General features: G+C 46.6%; 1 protein-coding gene and 1 long non-coding RNA gene across 8 annotated transcripts in view; one reads left to right on the top strand and one right to left on the bottom strand.

The window, feature by feature from the left end:
* Nucleotides 1–23,635, top strand: part of SNPH (syntaphilin) — a 45,089-nt gene that overhangs the window by 7,608 nt on the left and 13,846 nt on the right. The window lies entirely within an intron of this gene.
* Nucleotides 10,521–23,620, bottom strand: LOC109567321 (uncharacterized). The gene is made up of 4 exons (XR_002182003.2): nucleotides 23,445–23,620; nucleotides 21,249–22,282; nucleotides 17,971–18,092; nucleotides 10,521–10,755 (listed from the first exon to the last, which is right to left on the bottom strand). It is a non-coding gene; the product is annotated as an uncharacterized lncRNA (long non-coding RNA).

The raw sequence follows: 23,635 nt of genomic DNA, 5'->3' as shown, positions 1-23,635 counted from the left end.
ATGCTGGTGCTCAGTAAAAGGGTAGCTGCTTTACAGTAACCTTGCAAACTGGGCAGATCCAGAAGAAAGGCCAAGACACTTGTTAGAAAAACAAGACGCAAAACAACTCAGTCCCACTTAGCTTATGTTATCCTCATTTTATAGATGAGGACACTGGGGCTCAGAGAGGGGAAGTAGTTTGTTCAGAGCTACTGTGTAACAAGCTGGTCTGTTTGGCATCAGAGCTATGTTCTTTCTTCTAAGCCATATTGCTTCAAAAAAAGTGGTTAATGAATAAAGCAATAAAGCTACTATTCAACAGGTGAGGCAGTGCCACCTGGTGAGGTGGGGCATTTTTATAATTGAGGAAGCTGAGACCAGTGGAAAGAAGGAACTGGCCATACTCGTGTAACCAGAAAGTGGTGGGGTTGGAACCCCAACCCAGGCATGTTGGACATGGCTTCCCACACTGCTGGGATGGAATATGGTCATCAGGTGTGAAGATAGTTGTATGCGGAAACTCAAATTTCAGTCACGTGAGAGATCTTGGGCTTCCACATACCCTGAAGGGCAGTCCCCAGATCAGCACTTACAGGTGCCAGCCAGGGAGGACAATTTAGGCTCAGTTCAATCAAGGAAAAACATGCTAAACTGAAAAATCATCTAGCAATGAAGCAGTATATTTTGAGAGCTAGTTTCTCATCTCTAGGCTGCTCCCATAGGTCTTGATGTTCTAGAAGGAATTCTTGCAATGTGATGGGATGTGGAATGGCGATGCTCAATAGTCTTGTAATCTAGAGGGTCGGGAATTCTAGCATAGGACTGGTCACAGGTGATGCAAGCAGTGAGTGCTACTGGCGTCCCCAAGATAAAGGGTAACCGTAGGCTGGGGCTATCTGGGAACGCTTCCTAGTGGGAGGAACTAGAGCAGGATCTGAAGGGTCGGGGAAAGGGAGAGGAGTAGGACTGGGTAAGCTGAGCAAGTCCTAGGGTGGTGAGCCCACCAGTCTAGCTGGGCTGTAGGGTTAGTACCTCTCAGCGAAGGGCAGTCCCCTGTTCTCCAGAGCTTTTTTAAATGGTAGAAATGGCACAGGGAATCCTGGGTCTTTCCCAAAGCCTCATTAGGAGGCTAGTTTGGCACCACGTCCCCCTCTTCCCTCCAAGCCACTGCTCCTCTCTTCATTGTACCACTCACCTCCTTCCATCCTCCCTTTCGGAGGTGGCAGACTTCAGACATTGAGCTCTCCTGGGAGACAGGTGTGCCAAATGTGGCCTCTGCAGTGAGGCGAAGCCTAGGGCGCTGACCAAGATCACCTTCCTCTCATTTGGGGCACAGAGCTGAAGCCGACCTGGGCCTCCTAGGGGCTACTTGCTGCTCAGGGTGAGCTCTGGCTTCAGAGTCAGGCCTGGCTCATCTCCAGTTCTGCTGCTTGTCAGCCTGAGACCGCAGACAAATTGTCTTACTCCCCACCCTCCCCTCCCAGCCCCCACCCCTGGGCCATGTTCTCATCTACCAAAGAGGGATCGATCATTCATGCCTGAGAGGAGAGGATGATCTGCCAAAAGGGCATGGCACATGGCAGATGGCCCCACAAATGCGCCTCCTTTCTATGGCCTCAATTGCTTCTCTCCCCGCTGGGTCCCAACCCTTGTCCCTGCGAATGATAAGAGGCACAGGGATGTGTGACATGGCCTATCCTCCTACCGCTCTTCAAGGAAAGTATTATTATAAAAGAGGAAGTCGAGTCACAGGGAATTGAAGCGACTTGTCTTTTGTATGTGGCTGAGCTACCAAATAACCAATTCCTGAGCCCACTTCTCCCCATTCCTTTTTCTCCCTTTGCTTTTTCATTCTCTTTTCTCTCCCTGTTTCTGCTCCTTTGGGCCTGTGGGTATCCATTCCTCCCTCCTCAGCCCTTAGCTGGGCTCTTCCGAGCAAGATTACCAGCCCTGGGGCTGATTGGAATGAGCCAGCCTAAGAGCTAACGAAGGGTATTTTGCTGCTTCAGAAATGTCTGTAAGGGGCCCTTGGTCAAATTCTATCCCAGTCAGCAGTATTCCCTCCACGGGCCCCTCCTTTCTACCTCCTTTACTTAAATTCATCCTGAAATTTTCTTCCCATCACCACTGCTATCTCCCCATGTTCCCATCTGTCTCAAGGCCCAGTTCATGTGCTATCTTTCAGGAGTCCCTATTCGTCAGCTCCTTCCCGGAGCCCAGGCTCCTAGTCACCAAGCCTAGCTCTGTGAGCTCAGAGGACGGAGAGCTCCTGACCCTCCACGCCCTCCCATTTCCTGCACTACAGAGAGCAGCCCCCAGTACCCAGGGCCCGGCCTAGAGCTGTAGGACTACTTGAGCCAACTCCCTGGCTTGTGGCTGCCTTCTAAAAACAGGGGGCGGGTAGGCTCCATGCCTAGGAGAGGATGGGCCTCAGAGTTGTTAGGACTAGCAGGAGATGGCTGTTGTGAGGAATCTCAGAGGCTAGCCTTCCAGTGAAGGAGCCCAGGATCCAAGTCTGGACAACATCAGATCCCTCACCCTGCTCTCTGAGTGGTCAGCTGAGAGCACGGACTTTGGAGCTGGACAAGTTGGACTGCCACCTTGGTCTTGATCGTGGACTTACTTTGTGACTGTGGGAAAGTCACTTGATTTCTCTGACCCTTTTGTTTCCTCAGTAGTAAAAATGGGCTTCATAGTCATAATTCCAGCCTCATGGGAGCAAAGCTGGGTAGAGAATTAAACTAGATTAGAAATCCCATGTGTGTAAAGCCCACAGCACGGGGTTTAGCACACAGTAGGTGCTTAATAAATGCTAGTACCCTTACACCCAGTTAGAAGGAAAGAACTTTATAACTTCTCTAGTTTTCCAAAGATCTGATACATCTTTGGTTGGTAGTGAGCTCCCTTCTCACTGGAGGTATTCAAACAGTCTAGGTGACTGCAGAACAGGACTGTTATTCAGAGAAATGGTGCTTCGATCAGCATCATTGGAAGTTGGGCTTTGAAATCTTCACATTCTTTCTTGTCCTTAAGTTCTGTGATTCTGTGAAGACGTTGACTCAGATCTCCTTAGTCAATTATGAGAAACAGTTGGGGTTTGGCTTGAATGTCTGCTTAGCACAGATAAAAGACAAAAATCTGCTGGAGTTATGAGCTAATTGAAGGCTTTCTCCCAAGAAATGACGAGGCTAGAAACAAAATCAGGTCTAAGAAGAAGAGTTCTCACACACCCTATGAAGGGAACCCGGCTGGGATGTTTAGGGTATGAGGCTAAATGTGTAGGCTGACTTTTGGGAAGGCTACACCATGGTCGATAGCGTGAACTGCCCAGAGCAAGGCCTGTGCTTGATTTGCCTCTGAATCCCCAGTGCCCAGTGCAAGCCAGGCATACAGGAAGTGCTCTGGACAAGTAATGAGCGAATGGCAAATAGCCTTGATGTTTTTTGCAGATGGAATCTCTTGAGTTTAGAGACTCTTAGAACTTCCTAGAGGCCACGTGGTGGTTTCCTACTCAGTGCATGGACGTCCGTGCATCTGTGTCCATGTCTGTGCATGTGCCAGGCTTCCAAGAAAGACCCCTCCTGCTTGCTGCTGCCCTGCCGTCTTCTCTTTCTCTGGCCTCTTCCCCTCCTTCCAGCTCTTGATGTATACATCAAGCTGCACCTACTTAGAAGTGTGACTTTTAACATGGGATGTGACCCATGAAACTATCACCACCATTAAGATAATTAACACATCCATCAACCCCCAAAGTTTCCTCTTGCACCTTTATAGTAATTCCTTCCTCTCATACCTCCCTCTCCATTCCCCTCCCCAGGCAACCACTGATCCGCTTTCTGTCACTTTAAATTACTTTGCATTTTCTAGAATTTTTATATCAATGGAACCATGTAGCGTATACTTTTTTTGATTGGGGCAGAGGGTCTGGCTTCTTGCACCTGGCCTGATTATTTAGAGATTCACGTTGTTGTGTTTATCAATAGTGTATTCCTTTTTACTTCTGAGTAGTACTCCACTGTGTGTAAGGGTAAACCACGATTTGCTTTTCCCTTTGTTTGTTGATGGACATTTTGGTTTTTTTCTAGTTTCTTGCTATTACAAATAAAGCTACTGTGAACATTTGTGTATAAGTCTTTGTGTGGATATACCTTCTTATTCTCTGGGGTAAATACCTAGGAGGGAAGTGGAATGGCTAGGTCCTTTAGTAAATGCATATTTAAGTTAAAACTGTCCAAGTGTTTCCAAAGTGGTTGTGCCATTTTACATTCCCAGCAGCATGTATGAGAGTTCTGGTTTCTTCACATCCTCAAAGCACTGAGTATGATCAGTCTTTTTATCATTAATCATCCAATAGGTTGTATAGCGGTGTCTCCTTATGGCTTTAATTTGCATTCTCCTAATGACTGATGATGTTGATCATCTTTTTGTGTGCTATTTTGCCATCTCTATATCTTTGGTGAATTATTTGTTCAAAAATTTTTCCAACTTTTAAATATTTAACCGTTTGGCTGTCTTACTATTATTGAGTTGTAAGAGTTCTTTATGCATTCTTGATACAAGTTCCTCATCAAATATATATTTTGCAACCATTTTCTCCTAACCTCTGTCTTGCCCCAGAGGGCCCTCTGGGAGTTTCAGACTTAATGCGTGTGTGTACGTGTGTGTGTAAGAGAGAGAAACTAGCTTCCTGGGAGACTCTAGCTTCTGAATTCAATCCTTCTCTACTAGCATGTGGAATCACAGGACAGACCTAGAAGTACTTCCTAACCTAACCTCAACAACTTCATTTTGCAAACAGGGGGCCTGAGTCCCTGAGACCATGGGGTGTGGTGTTAGAGCCCACACAGACCTCTGATCTCTAGAGGAAGAGGGCCCAGGCTGGAGGTCTTGATGTCTTGATTCCTGTGACCCCAGAGAGGCAGGTCACCTCTTTGCACCTCCCTCACCTTGTCTGTTCTATGGGCACAACTGTGCCTTCCTGTGGATGAGAGGCTGGTGCAGAGCTATCTCCCTGACCATCCCAACTCCAAGGACAAGGAGTGTGTCAGCACCACCTGTTGCCACAAAAGGCTTTCAGGAGACAGAGGAGGAGGCGCCATGAATTCATTAAGGAAGGCCAGGTTTGAGTTGCATGGGCTAGAACAGTGCAGGGCAAATTTCTCTGCTTTGCTCTGGGCATGTGAAGCCTGAATCAGGACATCATTATCTCTTCTGCCAGTGCCCTTTTGAAGCTCTCCAGCAGATACATGCTGTGTGTGTGTGTGTAGGCTTAGAAACCCTCAAAAGATGGAAGATAGTGATCCATAGCTGATGTGTGTTAACAGCCCATGTCTTATTGGTGTAACAAGTGCTCCAAAAGTCAGAGGTTACAGTTCGGCCACCATGGCTGAGCTGTGAACACTGTCTTCTGTGGAGCCACACACAGACATCTGTACTTGAATTCATCCTGGAAGATAAGCAGGTGGAAGAAGCTTGGAAGGGCGCTCTAGGTGGAGGGCACTGCACATGTCAGAGCATGGTGAATCCACAGGATGAATCAGTGAGAGTGAAGATGCTTGGGAAGGTGTGATGGGAGGTGAGGCCGACGACAAGGAAGGCAGAGGCCAGGTGGTCACACAGTTCCATGAGGTTGGGGTGTTTCCTCCATTTATAGATGGGGACACTGAGGTACCAGCTCAAGAGAGGGGCACCCTCAGGTCTGTGAGTCAGTGGCAGAGCTGAGTGTCCAGGTTCCCAGTTCCATGCTCTCTCTCCTGTGCTGGGCTGTGTCCCAGGACAGATGGATGATGACACTCCCTCAGGGCCCATTCCCGGTGCCTGCATTGACTATGTGGGGTTCTTAGGCCCTGATCACCTGGTTGGCTGCCCCACTTCCTTCAGCTGGTGTCCGCTAGGCCTTGATTCTGAACACAGTCCTGTTCCTGGCACCTGGGAGACTCTGAGCCACTGAAGGCGTGATGCCCACTTCTCTTTTGGCCCTCACAGGCTAAACAACAGCTAGCCTGACTCTAGCCAGGATGTTACTGCTCACAGTGCACAGGCCAGAACTGCCACCGCCACTCTGGACACTTGTATGTTTTAACTGGGTGGATAGCTCCCCCAAACAAAAATAGGGTTCTGTTATTAAGGGAAGAGGGGAGAGGAACATCGGATGGGCAGTGATGAGTGCCCATCACCCCCACCTATCCAGAGGCCTGGGCATCATCACAGTTCTTCCCTCTCTTTGGTTTGCCCATCTCTTCCAAGCCCTGTTGTCCCCATAAATTTCTCTCAAAGCCATCTTTGCTTCTCTCACCTCCTCTCCTTTTCTCCCGTCTTCCATCTCCCGGTGCCTCTGCTCATTTCTTCCAGCCCACTCTCAGCAGAACTGGTACAGGGTTGCCTTCCATGCTCTAAACCTGAGGTTGTCCTTCCTCTGCTCATAACTTTTTACTGTAGCCTCAAAAGGTGCTCCCACAGCACCCAATCTCCCCTCTGCTCCCTCTGGGCCCTACACTGTCTGACCGGTGTGCCCAGCCCCTTGTCTCTGCCCTCCTCCCGCAGGCCTCTGGAATGTTGACTCCCGCCCCCTGTGCTCAACCTGGAATGATCCCCACAGACAGCTCTGCATCCACCCGCAGAAACCTGCTCCTGAGTTCTGCAGAGACTTTCCATCCTCTTCCCAGCCCCTCCCTGACACACACTCTGATTACTGGGACCACTGGGGAGAACCCAGTGCACATAGACACTTGGTAAACATTGACCAAAATGGCCTTGCCAGAGCTGCCACACAGATAAGAAGGGCTGTGAGTAGGAGAGAGAGAAAGCTTGAGGGGGCATGGAGGTAGGCCACTTTTGAGCTCAGGCTCTCCAGGAGGCCTCAGTTTCCCTCTTTGCCATGTGGGGATGAGGACACGTCACTAGCCAAAGAGATGCAGAAAGACCATCTTGGGTAATTCTTGTGTTTGAACTGGAACTCCTTGCCTTTTAGGAGACAGAACTAAGTGCCTGTGGTTTTATCGAGGGGAAATACAGCTGCTGTGCATATGTTTTGGGGGGAGAATCAACTGGCAACTCAACTCTTTAGCAAAGCAGTTTGCAGCATATTCATACTCTTTAACCCTATAAATCTCTCCTGGGGATTCATCCTGAGGAAATAATTCTAAATACAGAAAAACATTTATGCACGAAGATGCCTACTGTGGCATCCTTTTTGAGAGTGAAAAAGTCTAAATGTTTAACAAAAGGGGATGTTAAGGATAACCATGATGGAGCCATGACATGGACTATTATATAGCCCATAAGATACTTTTCATAAAGAAAATGCCATATCATGGGCAATTCATAAACTGTGTTAAATTTTTGAAAGATACAAAGATGCCTCTCTACCATGGCTATAACTATGTAAAAATAACACCCCCACCACCACCCCCCACCAACCAATACAGTTTTCCTTTTATGCTTAGAAAAAACTAGAAGGAGCAACAGTAAAATTAATCAGTGGTTTATCTTTGAGTAGCAAAACTGGAGGGTTTTTTTTTTTAAGGTGCATGCTACTTTTATAGTTGGAATGTGTTAGTTCCTCAGTCATCTCCAGCTCTTTGCAACCTCATGGACTGTAGCCAACCAGGCTCCTCTGTCCATGGAATTCTCCAGGCAAGAATACTGGAGTGGGTTGCCATGCCCTTCTCCAGGGGATCTTCCTGACCCAGGGATCAAACCAGGGTGTCTCGCATTGCAGGCAGATTCTTTACCATCTGAGCCACCAGCAAAGCCCTATAGCTATAGTAACAATATTCATAAATAGAGCTATATTTAAAATTTAAAAATTATCCAGTTGTAGCTAATTTGTGACCTTCTTGGGATGAGTTATGTCTCTGGGCCTTGGTTTATAAAATAAGGAAATGGAATTATGGCTCATTGGGTAGTGTGTGCCAGGATTCTTCACAAGCATTATCTGATTAAAATTCCCAATGGAAACTCCATGTTGCAGATGAGGAAGCCAAAGGCCATGGTCAGTCCTCTGCTGAGAATTAAGTTTCCAGATGGATTCTGCCCTTAGAAAAGCCCCTGCTCTGTACGCCTCCTCAAGGGCCCCTGTGATTATGAAGATGTTTGTGTGCTCCGGAGAAAAGTCAGGAAGAGGGACACCTGAGAGCCTTGTGTCAACACAGCCAAGAAGAGTTTAGCTTATATAGTCAGGAGGCGGTGTTTGCCAGCAGGTGAGGAGGAGAGAACTTTGTGCTAACTGCAGCCAGAGCTGTTGGTCTCTGCTTCACCTTTCTGCCCCAGCAGACTTCTCCTAAGCAGAATTTGCCCTTCAGCCCAAGTCCCCATTCCGTGTTCCCAACTTCCCTGTATGTCCAGTGCCCTGGGTTCAGAACTGCAAGGGTTCGAGTCTCAGCTCCACCAGTTCATCCTGGGGCTTTGGGCAAGGGCCACCCCTTCCCCCAACCTCACATCCTCTACCTACAAAATGGGATCAGGCTAGACTAGAGATTCCAAACTCCAATACCAGATAGCTAACAACAACAACAAAAAAAACCCAGGTAAAGAGCAAGAGTGCAGGTGAGAATTGACCAAAAGGAGCCACTTTTCAGCCTCAGTCACTCACTGCTCTGCAGGAATGCGGGCACAGAGCCACAGGATCTTTGGGGTTAAGACAGGCTGGGAAATCTCCAGGTTTTTTAAGTATGAAATCTTTCAAGTTATAAACGTTGACTGAAAATAAAATGCATACAAATGCAGGCCAAAGCAAACTGGTCTATTTGCATGATATAGCCTGTGAACTGCCAGTTTGGGACCTCTGGACTTTCCTGCCTCTGAGCACCCTCTGGCTTTGACCCTGTCAGCTTAGAAAGTGTTCACAACCTAAAAGTTGAGAGTTATGTTTCATTTGGTGGGGATTTTTAGGACTTCAAGCCCAAGAGACAGCATCTCAAGTTACCCTGAGACAACGGTTCTGAGGAGGCAAGGGAAGGAGCCAGATTATACAGAAGTTTTGCAACAAAGGACAGGCAGTCTGAACATCAAAAGATTGTTGTTAATTAAAGAAAGCTGAATATCCCAAGTTAAGGAATTTAGTGCTTTTCTATTTTGGGGAAGATGCAAGAGTCTTGGCTCACTGAAATCGTTCATATATATTTTTTTTCTATATTTTTGGCTGTGCTGAAATCATCATTCTTTTGATTTGCACTTCAGCTATCTGGGGCCAATATTCTGTTTTCACGCCTTGAGTTCCTCAGGGCTCACAGTAGAGAGTGGCTGCAGTCTGATGGCTGCTAGGTGGCAGGTATCCTCCACCTTCCTGAGTTTCCTTAGGGCTCAGTGGCTTGGAAGGCTCCCTACCATTGCTGATGACTGTGACACCCTTGTTTACTGATACGACATGAAATATTCCATTTCTCAAGCCTCTGGTTCCTGGACTCCTAGCCTCAGGTATCCCTAGAAGTAACACTGGGCAGAGTGAAGCCCAGGTCTGTGAGAACAAGGAGGCCAGTGTGCTAAGGAGGAGGCCCTAAGTTTGACTCCTGGGCCCCCACACATGCCCTGGATAGATTGTTATTGTTGCCATTCAGTCACTAAGTCATGTCCAACTCTCTGGGACTCCATGGACTGTAGCATGCCAGGCTCCCCTGTCCTTCACTATCTCCTGGAGTTTGCTTAAATTCATGTCCACTGAGTTAGTGATGCTATCTAACCATCTCATCCTCTGCCACCCTTTTGTCCTTTTGCCTTCAACCTTTCCCAGCATCAGGGTGTTTTCCAATGAGTCAGCTCTTCACATTAGGTGGCCCAAGTATCAGAGCTTCAGCTTCAGCATCAGTCCTTCCAATGAATATTCAGAGTTGATTTCCTTTAAGATTAACTGGTTTGATCTCCTTGCTGGCCAAGCGACTCTCAAGAGTCTTCTCCAGCATCACAGTTTGAAAGCATCAATTCTTCAGCCCTCAGCCTTCTTTATGGACCAGCCATCACGTCTGTACATGACTACTGGAATAGATAACAAGGGCCTTAAAAGGCCCTGTCCTGTTGCTTGCTGCAAACCCTGTCCTCTCTGTGGCTTGTGGTGTGCTTGGCCCTGTGCTTGGCAACTTAACATGCACAGGCCCACTTCACCATGTGACAGTGATTAACCTCATGTGGACATAAGGAAACTGGCCCTGATTATGACTGGCCTCCAGGCACACAGCTCCCCTCTGAGCTGGGATTTGAACCCAGGGGCATCTTGCTCTACCCTCTGAGTTCCTGCCTTTATTCCTTAGCCCCTCAGAATGCTTGGTTTGTGCTGGTGCTGATGGCCGTGTTGAGTACATGGACTGCACACACACAGATGAGCATAGTTATATGTGTGTACTAGTGAGCACATGAATACAACTCGACCTGTTTTGTGCAAATCTGTGTCCTTGGCACCTATGCTTAGAACAGTCAATTCTTATTTGCAATAGTCATGTTCTGTCACTATAAACCAACTGGGAACCCTGAATTGGTGCGAAACCATTGCTCCCGAGGGAAAACAGAGTTAGGATCCTGGAAGTCTCTTGTTACATTTTCATCAATTGATCAATAAAACCTTGTTTTATTTATTTGTGTTTCTGTTTTAAGACAGCGCCTTTACTATACATTGTTGATACATTCACATTGAGTTTGTGCCAGCAACCCTGTAACTCACACCTCAGGGAAGCTTATCTGACACTTATCTTCTCTGTAAGGCACCTAACAGCCTTCCTGAGCTTAGGAGCACTGGACAGCACTTCAGCTCTGTACTTGCAGGCCATTTTAAATAGCAAAGTCACCCTGCAAAAAAAAAAGCACAAAACTGTTAAAACATGGCTCTAAATAGCCACAAACAGACATTTGTTTTTAAGAAATGAAACAAGCCAAGTGAAGTATGTATATTTTTAATAACTGGGTACTTCTGGTGACTCCAGTTTGAAACACTAGTTTTTTATGAGATTTTATTTTCAAAGAAAGAAAGAAAAGAAATAAGAAGGTTGCCTTGTTCCACCTGAGCTGGGAATGTGGGCATCAGGCAACTAACAGGGCTTGTAAATAAATGCTTACCAGGTACGTGAATTCACACGTATGAATTCCCACTATGGACTCCCCAGACAATGAGGATCCACTGTGACGTATCTTTCACTTTTCTCTGAGGGGTGCTATTAGGATTTGGGATTGTTGACACAGCGAATTGGGTTTTCTGCGTGGGGAGATGTATCAGGTTGGCCAAAAAGGTCGTTCGGGTTTTTGTAGCAGATGTTCTGGAAAGACCTGAATGAACTTTTTGGCCAACCCAATAATCTGGAGGGGCAGCTGGGATGGTTTGAGTTCTACTCTCAGCATTACCACCTACTTGCCGCCTGCCCTCATGCAAGTTCGCTGGTTTCTGGAGCCTGAGCTTCCTTGGTGGTAAAACAGAGAGAATACCCTGTAATATAAGGGTGAATTGACAGGATGAATGTGGGGCACGCAGGACAGTGCCTGGCAAGAGACTGGTTACATGGCAGCTTTCAAACTGCTGCTTTCATGCCTTCCTTTAAGATACGGGTTTTAAGAGTTCTGCCCTCAAGGCGCTGCTAGATATTACGGATATGAAGATAGATAAAACCCTGGCTTACAAAGCAATTATTCTTCAATTTAAAAAAAATAATTTTTTTTTTAAAAACCTAGGCTTACAAATCTAGCAGGAGAGACAAGCCCACCTAAATAGGACACCATGTGTGAAAAGGACTAAAGTAACAAACTAAGTACTGTTAAACTTTTTTTTGCACCATTTGACTTGCTTCAGATCAGATCACATCAGATCAGTCGCTCAGTTGTGTCCGACTCTTTGCGACCCCATGAATCACAGCACACCAGGCCTCCCTGTCCATCACCAACTCCTGGAGTTCCCTGAGACTCACGTCCATCGAGTCAGTGATGCCATCCAGCCATCTCATCCTCTGTCGTCCCCTTCTCCTCTTGCCCCCAATCCCTCCCAGCATCAGAGTCTTTTCCAATGAGTCAACTCTTCACGTGAGGTGGCCAAAGTACTGGAGTTTCAGCTTTAGCATCATTCCTTCCAAAGAAATCCCAGGGCTGATCTCCTTCAGAATGGACTGGTTGGATCTCCTTGCAGTCCAAGGGACTCTCAAGAGTCTTCTCCAACACCACAGTTCAAAAGCATCAATTCTTCGGTGCTCAGCCTTCTTCACAGTCCAACTCTCACATCCATACATGACCACAGGAAAAACCATAGCCTTGACTAGATGAACCTTTGTTGGCAAAGTAATGTCTCTGCTTTTGAATATGCTATCTAGGTTGGTCATAACTTTCCTTCCAAGGAGTAAGCGTCTTTTAATTTCATGGCTGCAGTCACCATTTGCAGTGATTTTGGAGCCCAGAAAAATAAAGTCTGACACTGTTTCCCCATCTATTTCCCATGAAGTGATGGGACCGGATGCCATGATCTTCGTTTTCTGAATGTTGAGCTTTAAGCCAACTTTTTCACTCTCCTCTTTCACTTTCATCAAGAGGCTTTTTAGTTCCTCTTCACTTTCTGCCATAAGGGTGGTGTCATCTGCATATCTGAGGTTATTGATATTTCTCCTGGCAATCTTGATTCCAGCTTGTGTTTCTTCCAGTCCAGCGTTTCTCATGATGTACTCTGCATATAAGTTAAATAAACAGGGTGACAATATACAGCTTGACATACTCCTTTTCCTATTTGGAACCAGTCTGTTGTTCCATGTCCAGTTCTAACTGTTGCTTCCTGACCTGCATACAGATTTCTCAAGAGGCAGGTCAGGTGGTCTGGTATTCCCATCTCTTTCAGAATTTTCCACAGTTTATTGTGATCCACACAGTCAAAGGCTTTGGCATAGTCAATAAAGCAGAAATAGATGTTTTTCTGGAACTCTCTTGCTTTTTCCATGATCCAGCGAATGTCGGCAATTTGATCTCTGGTTCCTCTGCCTTTTCTAAAACCAGCTTGAACATCAGGAAGTTCACGGTTCACATATTGCTGAAGCCTGGCTTGGAAAATTTTGAGCATTACTTTACTAGCGTGTGAGATGAGTGCAACTGTGCGGTAGTTTGAGCATTCTTGAAGCCTGCTTTTACCTGGGTGGTGACATCAATCCAAGTGAATGCAGAACCACTAATTCATTCAGAAAATATTTGAGGGCATGCGGGGTGCCAGGCACTAATCTAGATGCTGGGAACTATATAAAGAACAAAATGGGCAAATATTCTTACCTTCCTGGAGCTTGTGTTCTAGAGACAATAAACAAAATATGTAAATGTATGAGCTGTAGCGGGACTATGGAGAAAACAAAGCAAGGGAAGAAACAGAGGGCCCCCTGAAACACAAACTATGATAATATTCCAGAGGAAGATTTTAAGGTGGGATAAAAATGTAACATATATGAATAACATTAAGAATAAGACTTCTTTTTTTTTTTTTTGACTCAGGAATTTTTTTTTTTAGAATAAGACTTCTTAAGATTTATTTATTGTATTTTTTTGGCTGTGGTGGATCTTTGTTGCTGCACCTGGGCTTTCTCTAGTTGCGAAGAGTGGGGGCTTCTCTTTGTCGTGGTGCGTGGATTTCTCGCTGCAGTGGCTTCTCTTGATCAGGGCACAGGCTCTAGGCACATAGGCTTTAATAAGTGTGGCTCATGGGCTCAGTAGTTGCAACTCATGGGGTCCAGAGCACCAGCTCAGGAGTTGTGCACACACTTAGTTGCTCCCCGGCACGTGGGATCTTCCTGGATCAGGGGTTGAACATGTGTCCCCTGCATTGCAAAGCAGATTCTTAACCACTAGACCACCAGGGAAGCCCAAGAATAAGACTGTTTAGATGAATAAATAAATATTGCGTGTGGAGTGCTTTCCTTGCTCGGCATTTCACATATATAATAGCTAATTACACACATACAATTGCTAATCATGACTGTACTCATGCACAACTGTAGTTACCTCCATTTTACAGATAAGGAGACTGAGGTTTAGAGAAATAAAGTGGGATTCTCACTGTCATGAAGATAGTGGATGGTTCAGTTTGGAATTCAGATCCAGACTTATTATCTGAGCCCAAAGTCATGTCTTTCTGTTAAATTAGTCTCTTAGCAAAGGGGAAAAGCTCATTCTGAGACAAAGGGATTTTAATATAGATGTAGATGTTTACAGAATCTCCCCTTTAAAACATTTTTAAATGCTCACTTTAGCTAAAATAAGGGGTAGAGCAGCTTCTCTGGGGCTTCCCTGGTGGCTCAGACAGTAAAGAATCTGCCTGCAATGCCAGAGACCTAGAACTGTGTTCCAATTTGAGTCAAAAGATATTGGCTACCTGGAAGCCAATACTTATTGAAGAATCCCAAGGATTCATCAATTTGGAAAAAAGAATTCTAGGTGGCTCAGATGGTAAAGAATCTGCCTGACAATACAGAAGACATTAGAGATGTGGCTTCCATCCCTGGATCAGGAAGATCCCCTGGAGAAGGAAATGGCAACCTATTCCAGTATTCTTGCCTGGAGAATTCCAAGGACAGAAGAGCCTGGCAGGCTACAGTCCCTGGGATCACAAAAGAGTCGGACACTACTGAGCAACTAACACACGCACACACACGCACACACACACACACACATACACACACACACAGCTTCTCCAGAGTAGGAAGTCTTTTGGGAACAGGGGTTTATAATTACCCACCCACTTCCAGAAAGTGTGAGCTATTTTGGGGGCTGTCAAAAGCCTTGGATCTTGGTGAAGGCAAGAGAATTCAGCTTGAGAATGGATGTGCCATTGGAAATCAGCTGGGTAGGAGTCAGCTGCCAAGGATGGCAGGGAAGCTGGCAGCTGGAGAAAGAAGGAGGGCCTGGGAGGAGAGGTGAAGGATGCTGATGTAGGATCGGCATGGCCCCCAGGCCAAGAAACAGTTAGGTGAACCAGGCCTGTGTCTCCAAGCCCCCAGGAGCCTCCGGAAGATAGATGAGACTTGGCTTCCAACAGAAGCAACATGCCCAGAGTGATTGGTGTGATTGGAATCAGCTGGCCCACCTTCAGTCTCCTGTCCCCTGGCCCTGCATCTCACATCATGGCCTCTGGGAAGTCTTTGGTTTTATGTTTTAGGAAATGTGGCCGTTGGACTAGGTTGTCATGAAATCCAGGAGAGAGGGTGGGAGAAAAAATGCAAAACACATTGTGAGCTTCGGTGGCTCCCTGGTTTGGATACACAGAAAGAGAAGCTCTCTCTTCTCAGGTTGGGTGGGGCTATCTCCATGGAAAGGCGCTGTGGTCCTGGGCAGATCAGATCATACCTGTACATCCTTCTAGCCTTTGGTCCTTGTGTTCCATGGGTCTTTCGGTCTCATGTCAGCAGAGCATAGCACACACAGGGCAACTTGGGTGAGCTCTGAGAGAACCGTCTTTCCTTTACCCTGGGACCCTCATTGCAGGTTCACAATGGGCAGTCCTCTATCCCTACAGCAAATCCCATGCCATAATGTTTCTTTTAGCAGTCATTTTAGGGAGATCTTTATTTATCCTGAAGAATTAGTCTGCTTCCCACTCTCCCTTAACTATAAGAATAAGAAAACTGGGCATAATTTCTCTTTTTGCTTTGGTGGACAGGAAGCTCGGAGTGGACCCTGAACCTCATTATTGCCAACATGTTTGTATGTGTGGTCAGGCTGGAGTATCCCCTTCTTCCACAGGCCTCAGTTTCAGTGTATATTTTGCTGTGTCATTTGTGAGCTGCCTTAAAGTTGGTGAGATTTCTGTCTTACCCTCGCTTTCTTTCCATGACTTCTTTACTCAAAAAGCTAACTTTTGTTCTTATTTTATCAAACTTCTCAGTTCAGCCACTCAGTCATGTCCGACTCTTTGCAACCCCATGGACTGCAGCATGCCAGGCCTCCCCGTCCATCACCAACTCCTGGAGCTTGCTCAAACTCATGTCCATCGAGTCCGTGATGCCCTCCAACCATCTCCTCTGTTGTCCCCTTCTCCTCCTGCCTTCAATTTTTCTAAGCCTCAGGGTCTTTTCCAATGAGTCACTTCTTTGCATCAGGTGGCCAAAGTATTGGAGTTTCAGCTTCAGCATCAGTCCTTCCAATGAATATTCAGGACTGATTTTCTTTAGGATTAACTAGTTTGATCTCCTTGCAGTCCAAGGGACTCTCAAGAATCTTCTCGAACACCACAGTTCAAAAGCATCAGTTCTTCACTGCTCAACTTTCTTTATACTCTCACATCCATACATGAGTACTGGAAAAACCATAACTTTGACTAGACAGACCTTTGTTGGCAAAGTAATATCTCTGCTTTTTAATATGCTGTCTAGGTTGGTCATAGCTTTTCTTCCAAGGAGCAAGCGTCCTTTAATTTCATGGCTGCAGTCACCATCCGCAGTATTGTGGAGCCCAAGAAAATAAAGTCTGTCACTGTTTCCATTGTTTTCCCATCTATTTGCCATGAAGTGATGGGACCAGATGCCATGATCTTAGTTTTCTGAATGTTGAGTTTTAAGCCAACTTTTTCACTCTCCTCTTTCATTTTCATCAAGAGGCTCTATAGTTCTTCTTCGCTTTCTGCCATAAAGGTGGTGTCATCTGCATATCTGAGGTTATTGATATTTCTCCCGGCAATCTTGATTCCAGCTTGTGCTTCACCTAGCCCAGCATTTCTCTAGCCCAAAGTGCATGATGTACTCTGCATATAAGTTAAATAAGCAGGGTGACAATATACAGCCTTGACATATTCCTTTCCCAATTTGAAACCAGACTGTTGTTCCATGTCCAGTTCTAACTGTTGCTTCTTGACCTGCATACAGATTTCTCAGGAGGCCAATAAGGTGCTCTGATATTCCCATCTCTTGAAGAATGTTCCACAGTTTGTTGTGATCCACACAAAGGCTTTGGCATAGTCAATAAAGCAGAAATAGATGTTTTTCTGGAACTCCCTTGCTTTTTTGATGATCCAGCGGATGTTGGCAATTTGATCTCTGGTTCCTTGGCCTTTTCTAAATCCAGCTTGAACATCTGGAAGGTCACGGTTCACCTACTGTTGAAGGCTGTCTTGGAGAATTTTGAGCATTACTTTGCTAGCGTGTGAGATGAGTTCAATTGTGCAACAGTTTGAGCATTATTTGGCACTGCCTTTCTTTGGATTTGGAATGAAAACTGACCTTTCCCAGTCCTATGGCCACTGCTGAGTTTTCCAAATTTGCTGGCATATTGAGTGCAGCACTTTAACAGAATCATCTTTTAGGATGCTTCTGCCTGGATTCAAATGGGGGTATGGGGTGGAGGCCACAGTGCGGAAGCTTTGTCACTGGAGCCAGGCACTGAACTCCCAGCCCAGACTCTATCCCCTACTTGCTGGGCAACTTTAAACAAACTGCATGCTTTTCCTGGATTTCAGTGTCTCTCTGTAAAATGATGGGTTGTGACAAAGTCTACCCAGGATTCTAGAATTCTGTGAGGGTGTTGGCCCTTGGAGGTACTTGGGGTAAATTTAGGAGAGGTGTGGACACCGACTCAAGGATCCTGAGAACTAAGGCAGAGATCTGAAAAGAAAAGGAGAGAATCCATAGAGTCAGAGGTCCCATCCTGTGAGGCTTTAGAGCTGGAACCTCAGGCAGAGGAGGCAGCGGGGAAAGGAGCCAGGTGATGGCTTGACAGCTCTATCAGCCAGGAAGGCCAGGGAAGCATATGCTGTGTCCAAGGTCACTGGAGGGCCTCCATCTGCCAGGAGCCACTTGCCAGGCATCTGCCCAGCTGGGGCTTGCACTGGGGCCCCTCTGTCCCCCAGGCCTCCCCGTGGCTGTCTGCAGAGGGGCAGCCTTGGCACGCTGGATGGTGGAGGGATAGAAACCAGTGTTGCCCCCTACTGCCCCTCCCCATATAGGAGACCTGGCAGGCATTGCCCTGGAGAGCCAGCCCAGGGCAGTTGGCCTGGCAGAGGGTGCCAGTAATTTCAAGAGTCAGCCCCGTGCCTGCTGGGACTTGACATAAAGCAAAGAATAATACCTCTGAAAAAGGACAGAAGATCCCTTCAAGGTAGTGATATTCGTAGTAATGGCAAAAAATATTCTGTCTTCTGTTTATCTAAGCACCTCCTCCGTTGCTGCATTCGTTGCCTTGGTTGGATCCTAAAGAGACAGGCAAGGTCAGGAGGGTGGCTCCCACTGAACACGTGTGGCAGCTGAGATTCAGACATGTCAAGGGCCCAAGGTCCCGTACAGTGACCCTGTGATATGGCTTGGGGGGCTGAGGGTCTCTCAGTGCTGGGCTCACACAGCACTTGGTCTAGAGAGCAGGGTGTAGCCAACAGCTGTTGGAAGAGTTGAACACAATGGTCCTCACAATGAGGGCTTCTCCTTTGCCCACACGGCTGATTCCTGGAGGGACGTGGAGAGACTTATGCTGGTTAGGGAGAAGACATGTGAAGAATTTCTTTTTGAATAATCATTCTTGCTGGGCTAACCTCCTGTTTCTATGTCCCACTTTTTTGTCTCAGGAAGTGTATTATTTTATCATCTTTTTATTGAAATATAGTTGATTTATACTATTGTGTTAGTTTCAGATGTACAGCTTAATGATTCAGTATTTTTTCCAATTATATTCCATTCTAGGTTATTAGAATGGGTATAATTCCCTGTGCTTGACAGCAGGGGTTCCCAACCTCTAGGATCTAATGCCTCAGATCTAATCTGGGGCAGAGCTGATTTAATAATAATAGAAACAAAGTGCACAGTAACTGTAATGAGCTTGAATCATCCTGAAAACCATCTCCCCACACTGGTCCATGGAAAAACTGCCTTCCATGAAACGTCTCTGTGGCCAAAAGGGTTGGGGATCACTGCTTTTCAGCACATCCTTGTTACTTATCTATTTTATATACAGTAGTTTGTGTCCCTTAACCCCAGCCTCTAATCTGTCACTTCCCTTTCCCTCTGCCCTTTGGTAACTCCAAGTCTGTTTTCTATATCTGTGAGTATATTTCTGTTTTGTATATAGGTTCATTTGTATTATTATTTAGATTGCAGATATCAGTAATATCACAGATTTGTCCTTCTCTGACATTTCACTAAGCATAATATTCTCTAGGTCCATCCACAGTTGCAAATGGCAACATTTCATTCTTTTTACAGCCGAGTAAGATTCGTTTTATGTGTGTACGTATATATACATATACACCTTTTTAATCTAATCTTCTGTTGATGGGCACTTGCGTTGTTTTCATGTCTTGGCTCTTGTAAATGAGCTGCTGTTGAACATTAGGGTGCCTATGTTTTTTCAAGTCACTGGTTTTTCTGGATATATACCCAGGAGTGGAATTGCTAGATCATATGGTAGTTCTATTTTCAGTTTTTTAAGGAACTTCCACACTGTTTTCCTCAGAGACTGCCTCATTTTACACTGCCACCAAGAGTGTGTGAGGCCTCCCTTTTCTCCACCTGCGATGTCCTCCTTTTATGGAAGCATGAGGAGCACAGGATTTGGGGATGTAACCCCACATGTCTACCATGGTATTTTAGGATCTCCCAGCAAACTAGAATTTTGCTTTTTCATGCAGCATAACAATACATGTCCCAGATCTCTTGCGCTGTGAGACCTTCATGATGCAGTAGAAATGCAGGCACTTGAGACCTAGACGTCCAGGTGTGACCTTGAGTGATCTCAAAAGCTCTGCAGCTTCAGATTTCCCACGTGTCCATGGATCAGTCTCCACCTGGCCTCCCTCCACAGGGAATCTGTGAGAACCAGATGGAGTTGGGGATATTCCAAACCTTCAAACGGGGCAGCCTCGGTCGCCGTCTCCTCCAGGCTCTCAGGGGCACCAGGGCAGCAGCTGCCCTGGGCCCGGCGGCCTGAAGTCAGGTAGAACAGGAGGGCTGCTCTGGTCCCTGTCCGGTCTCTGCTTGCAGAGCCATCCTGGGCCATTCCCTTCCCCTTCTTGGACCATGCCTGTCGTTTTATACCAGTTCATTTGAAATAAATATTATATAGATTATATTTTTTATTGATATATAGCTACATACCATAAAATCCACACTTTTAAATGTATGATACAAAGGATTTTAGCATAGTCACAAAGTTGTATATCTGTCACTGCTTTCTAATTCTAAAACATTTTCATCACTTCCATGCCCACTAGCAGTCATTCCCTACTCCTCCTTCCCCCAGCCCTTGGCAACCGCTAATCTGCTCTCTATCTCTATGGATTTGCCTGTTCTGGACACTTCATACAAATGGAATCACAGCGTGTGGCTTTTGGTGTCTGGCTTCTTTCATTTAGCATAAGACTGTCAAGGTTCATCCATGTTGTTGCATATATTAATACTTCACTCCTTTTTCTGATTAAATGATATTCCACCAAATGTATAAACCATACTTTTTGTCCATTCATCCTTCGATGGACATTTGATTCGGGTCATTTCCTCCTTCTGGCTGTTGTGAACAATGCTGCTATGGACATTTCCTATGTAAGTTTTTGTTTGAACATCTTCTATTCTTTGGGGTAAATATCCACCAGTGGAACTTCTAGGTCATTTGGTAATTCAATGTTTTACTTCTTGAAGAACTGCCAGCCTGTTTTCCACAGCAGCTGTACCATACTGTTTTACATTCCCACCAGCAACACCCAAGGGTTTCAATTTCTCTGCATCCTCACCCCTGTTTATTATCATCTGTGTTTTTGATTATAGCCATCCTAGTGGATATGAAGGAGTATCTCATCATGGAAAATATACATTACATAGATGTTTAACCTGCAAACCCAAAAAAGGAGTCTTACTTTGGACCTTCCACAGGTAGAATAGATACAAGAGGAGCCTCTCCAGGTGAAAGGGGGAAGGAGGCCTGAGCCCACAGCCCCTTGCAGTCCCAGGGGCAAGTTCTCTGGGTGGTTTGAAGACCACTGGGCTCCATGCCCTCCAAGCTCTGGGATCTGAGTGTAACCACTGGAGACTACCCAGCATAGCAGACGCCTCCACCCTCACTCCCATCCTGGTTGCCTTGAGAGCCTTCGCAGTGTGTGGCCAAGTTGTGGGTCTGCCCTATGCTGTGCTGGGGTCGCCAAAGTGAGAAGGAGTCCAGTGGCTGCCTCTGTGGCTCCAGCTCTGCAGGCAGCCTGAGTAGGAAACAAGACAGGAGACGTGCTGCTACCGCCTCCCTTTCCGTGTCCAGGAGGAAAGGTCCTGGCTTTTGCTGACAGTGTGGAGAAGCATAGTGGGTGATGAGGTTTTGAAGCCAGGGGAAGTTTACCAAACCCCTCAGCCATAAGCAGCACTCAGAGCACTAACCTGGAGATCCAGAGAGGGAGGCTGGAACACTCCCAGGCCCGTCTTCCACCTGCCGCTTCTCTCTGCATTAGCGTTCTAGGAGCACCAGGCGCTCTGCAGCTTGACAGGTGGAATGTTCTGCCTTCTGGTGTAGTCTTGGCAGAGAGAGGATTTTGCCCAAGTTCTGGTCTGTAGGTTGCATTGCTTTGCTTTCCACAGCTGGGAGAGGCTTGAGTCATCAGACACAGATTGTTCTGTTCCCTTGGATTTTTGGATAGCTTTCTTCTTTTATTGATGGCTAATTCTTTGGGGGGGGGGCGGAGGATAATTTATGGTACATACAGGGACTTTCACTTAGTTAGTATATTAGATTAACCCAAGTGCCTGGTTTCTCCCCCGTGACTCACTGATTGAGTAAAATGCCATCATGTCTCTCTTTGAAGAATGCAGCTTCCTAATTTTACAGATGGAGAAACTGAAACCCAGGGGTTCTAGTCATTGAAAGGGAAGAAAGCATCAATTAGGACTCTATCATTTAATTCACAGCCCTAGAAGCAGAGAATGTTGGATCCAGAACTGTCTTGGAGACCATCTAATCCAACCACTTGGTCTATCATATTTGCCTATTTAACCCATTGTGTTACTAACTGTTGTGTGTTGATTGTGTTTATTTTTATGAAGTTCCCCAGAGGGTGGTGTTCCCTGAGTTTCAACCTAAGCCATGGCATGCTAAGTGGTCAAGAGAGTAAGTGACCGATGGAGTCCCGGGAGGAAAGGCCTGCAGGGCAGATCCTAACACAGAGTGCAGTGTATGCATGAGGACGAGGCAGGGCAGGTGCTGTCGGCTGGGCAGACGGCCTTTGCAAAGACATGGAGCAACAAACAGGGCTTTCCTCAGGGCTCAGCAAGCAGCTGAGAGCTGGCTGGACAGGGTAGAGACGAGAGGGCCTTGAATGCCATGGTCAAGAGTTTTCCCTTAGGCTGTTCTCTCCTTCTGAGATGGCCCACACTCTGTCTGTGGAGTGCGTTTCTCTCTAAATAAATCCAGTTCTTACCTAAAAAGAAAAAAAAATGAGTTATGCCCTAAGTTTTACTTAATTGGGGGCCTCTGATGAATTTCCAGGAGACCCCATGCCCTTTTCTCCATTGTTCCTGGGCTGCCCTGCATTCATTCACGCTAAATTGTGTCTGACTCTTTGAGACCCTATGGACTATAACCCACCAGGCTCCTCTGTCCATTGGATTCTCCAGGCAAGAATACCGGAGTGGGTTGCCATGCCCTCCTCCAGGGGTCTTCCCAACCCAGAAATTGAACCCACATCTCTTATGTCTCCTGCGTTGACAGGCAGGTTCTTTACCACTAGAGCCACCTGGGAAGCCCATGCCCTGAATCAGGCCCTTCTAATTTTTTGATAACCTCCTAACTGGTCTCTCTGCCTCGATTCTTCTTCCCGTCCAGCTATGGTCCACAAACGTGCAGGACTTTCTAAAGTGCAAATCTGATCATGTCCATCCCCATTTTAAGACCCTTCCATGGCTCCCTGTTGCCCACAGGACAAGATTCTGGCTTTCGTGGCGCGGTGTGGTCTGGCCCCACCTCCTTCTGCAGCCTCACTCCCGCTGTGCCCCTGCCTCCACTAGGCCCCCTAGTTTCCCCAAGCAGCCACGCTGTTCTATTGAACTACTCACCGCCTTTGCCCAGGCTTCTCCATCCCTCCCATGCGCTTTCTCTGCCTGGTGAACCCCTGTTAACCCCTTAAGGCCCAGTGTAAATTTCCTTCTGAAGACTCTTTCCCTGACCTTCCTGAAGCCACTATTATCCCTTGAATGTTTCTCTTTCAAAGCTCACATTGCACTGCAGTTACCTACTACCCAAATCCTGGCAGTTCCCATTTTTGTGTGTTCATTGTATGGTGGGCACTGGGCTAAGCCCCCGTGCATGAATTATCCCATCTCATCCTCACAGTAACCATATGAGGAGCTTTCTGTTATACCTACAGATGATGAAGCTGAGGCTTAGAGAAGTGGCATGACTTGCCCAAGGCAGGCAGCTAGAGGATGACAGAGCTGGGATTTGAGCCCAGATTGCTTAGACTATTTCCGACTCTTTCCATCTCCCAAGCTCCCATTGTTGGGTGTGTGAGGGACTGATGAGAGGGGTGGATCCAACAGGGTTGTCAAGGTGTGGGCAGGATGGGGAAATGGGGCTGGGCTTACCTTGGGGTGGAGATGATGGGCGACTGTCAGCCCAGTTCCCCACATTTAGGGGTTTCCTTTCCACCTTCCATTCCAGTGGCCACCTTGGGATAGGTCTACAGGACTCCAGGCCAAGCAGTTGGCATGGCAACAAACGCCATGGCAACTTACCTCCTCTCTGGGGCTCAGAGGGGAGGGAGGACCTGAGAGAG

The sequence above is a fragment of the Bos indicus genome, chromosome 13 (genome assembly GCF_029378745.1).
Source record: "Bos indicus isolate NIAB-ARS_2022 breed Sahiwal x Tharparkar chromosome 13, NIAB-ARS_B.indTharparkar_mat_pri_1.0, whole genome shotgun sequence".
NCBI classification, from domain to species: domain Eukaryota; kingdom Metazoa; phylum Chordata; class Mammalia; order Artiodactyla; family Bovidae; genus Bos; species Bos indicus.
The sequence above is the reverse complement of the archived record's forward strand: the minus strand, read 5'-3'. Positions and strand labels throughout refer to the sequence as shown.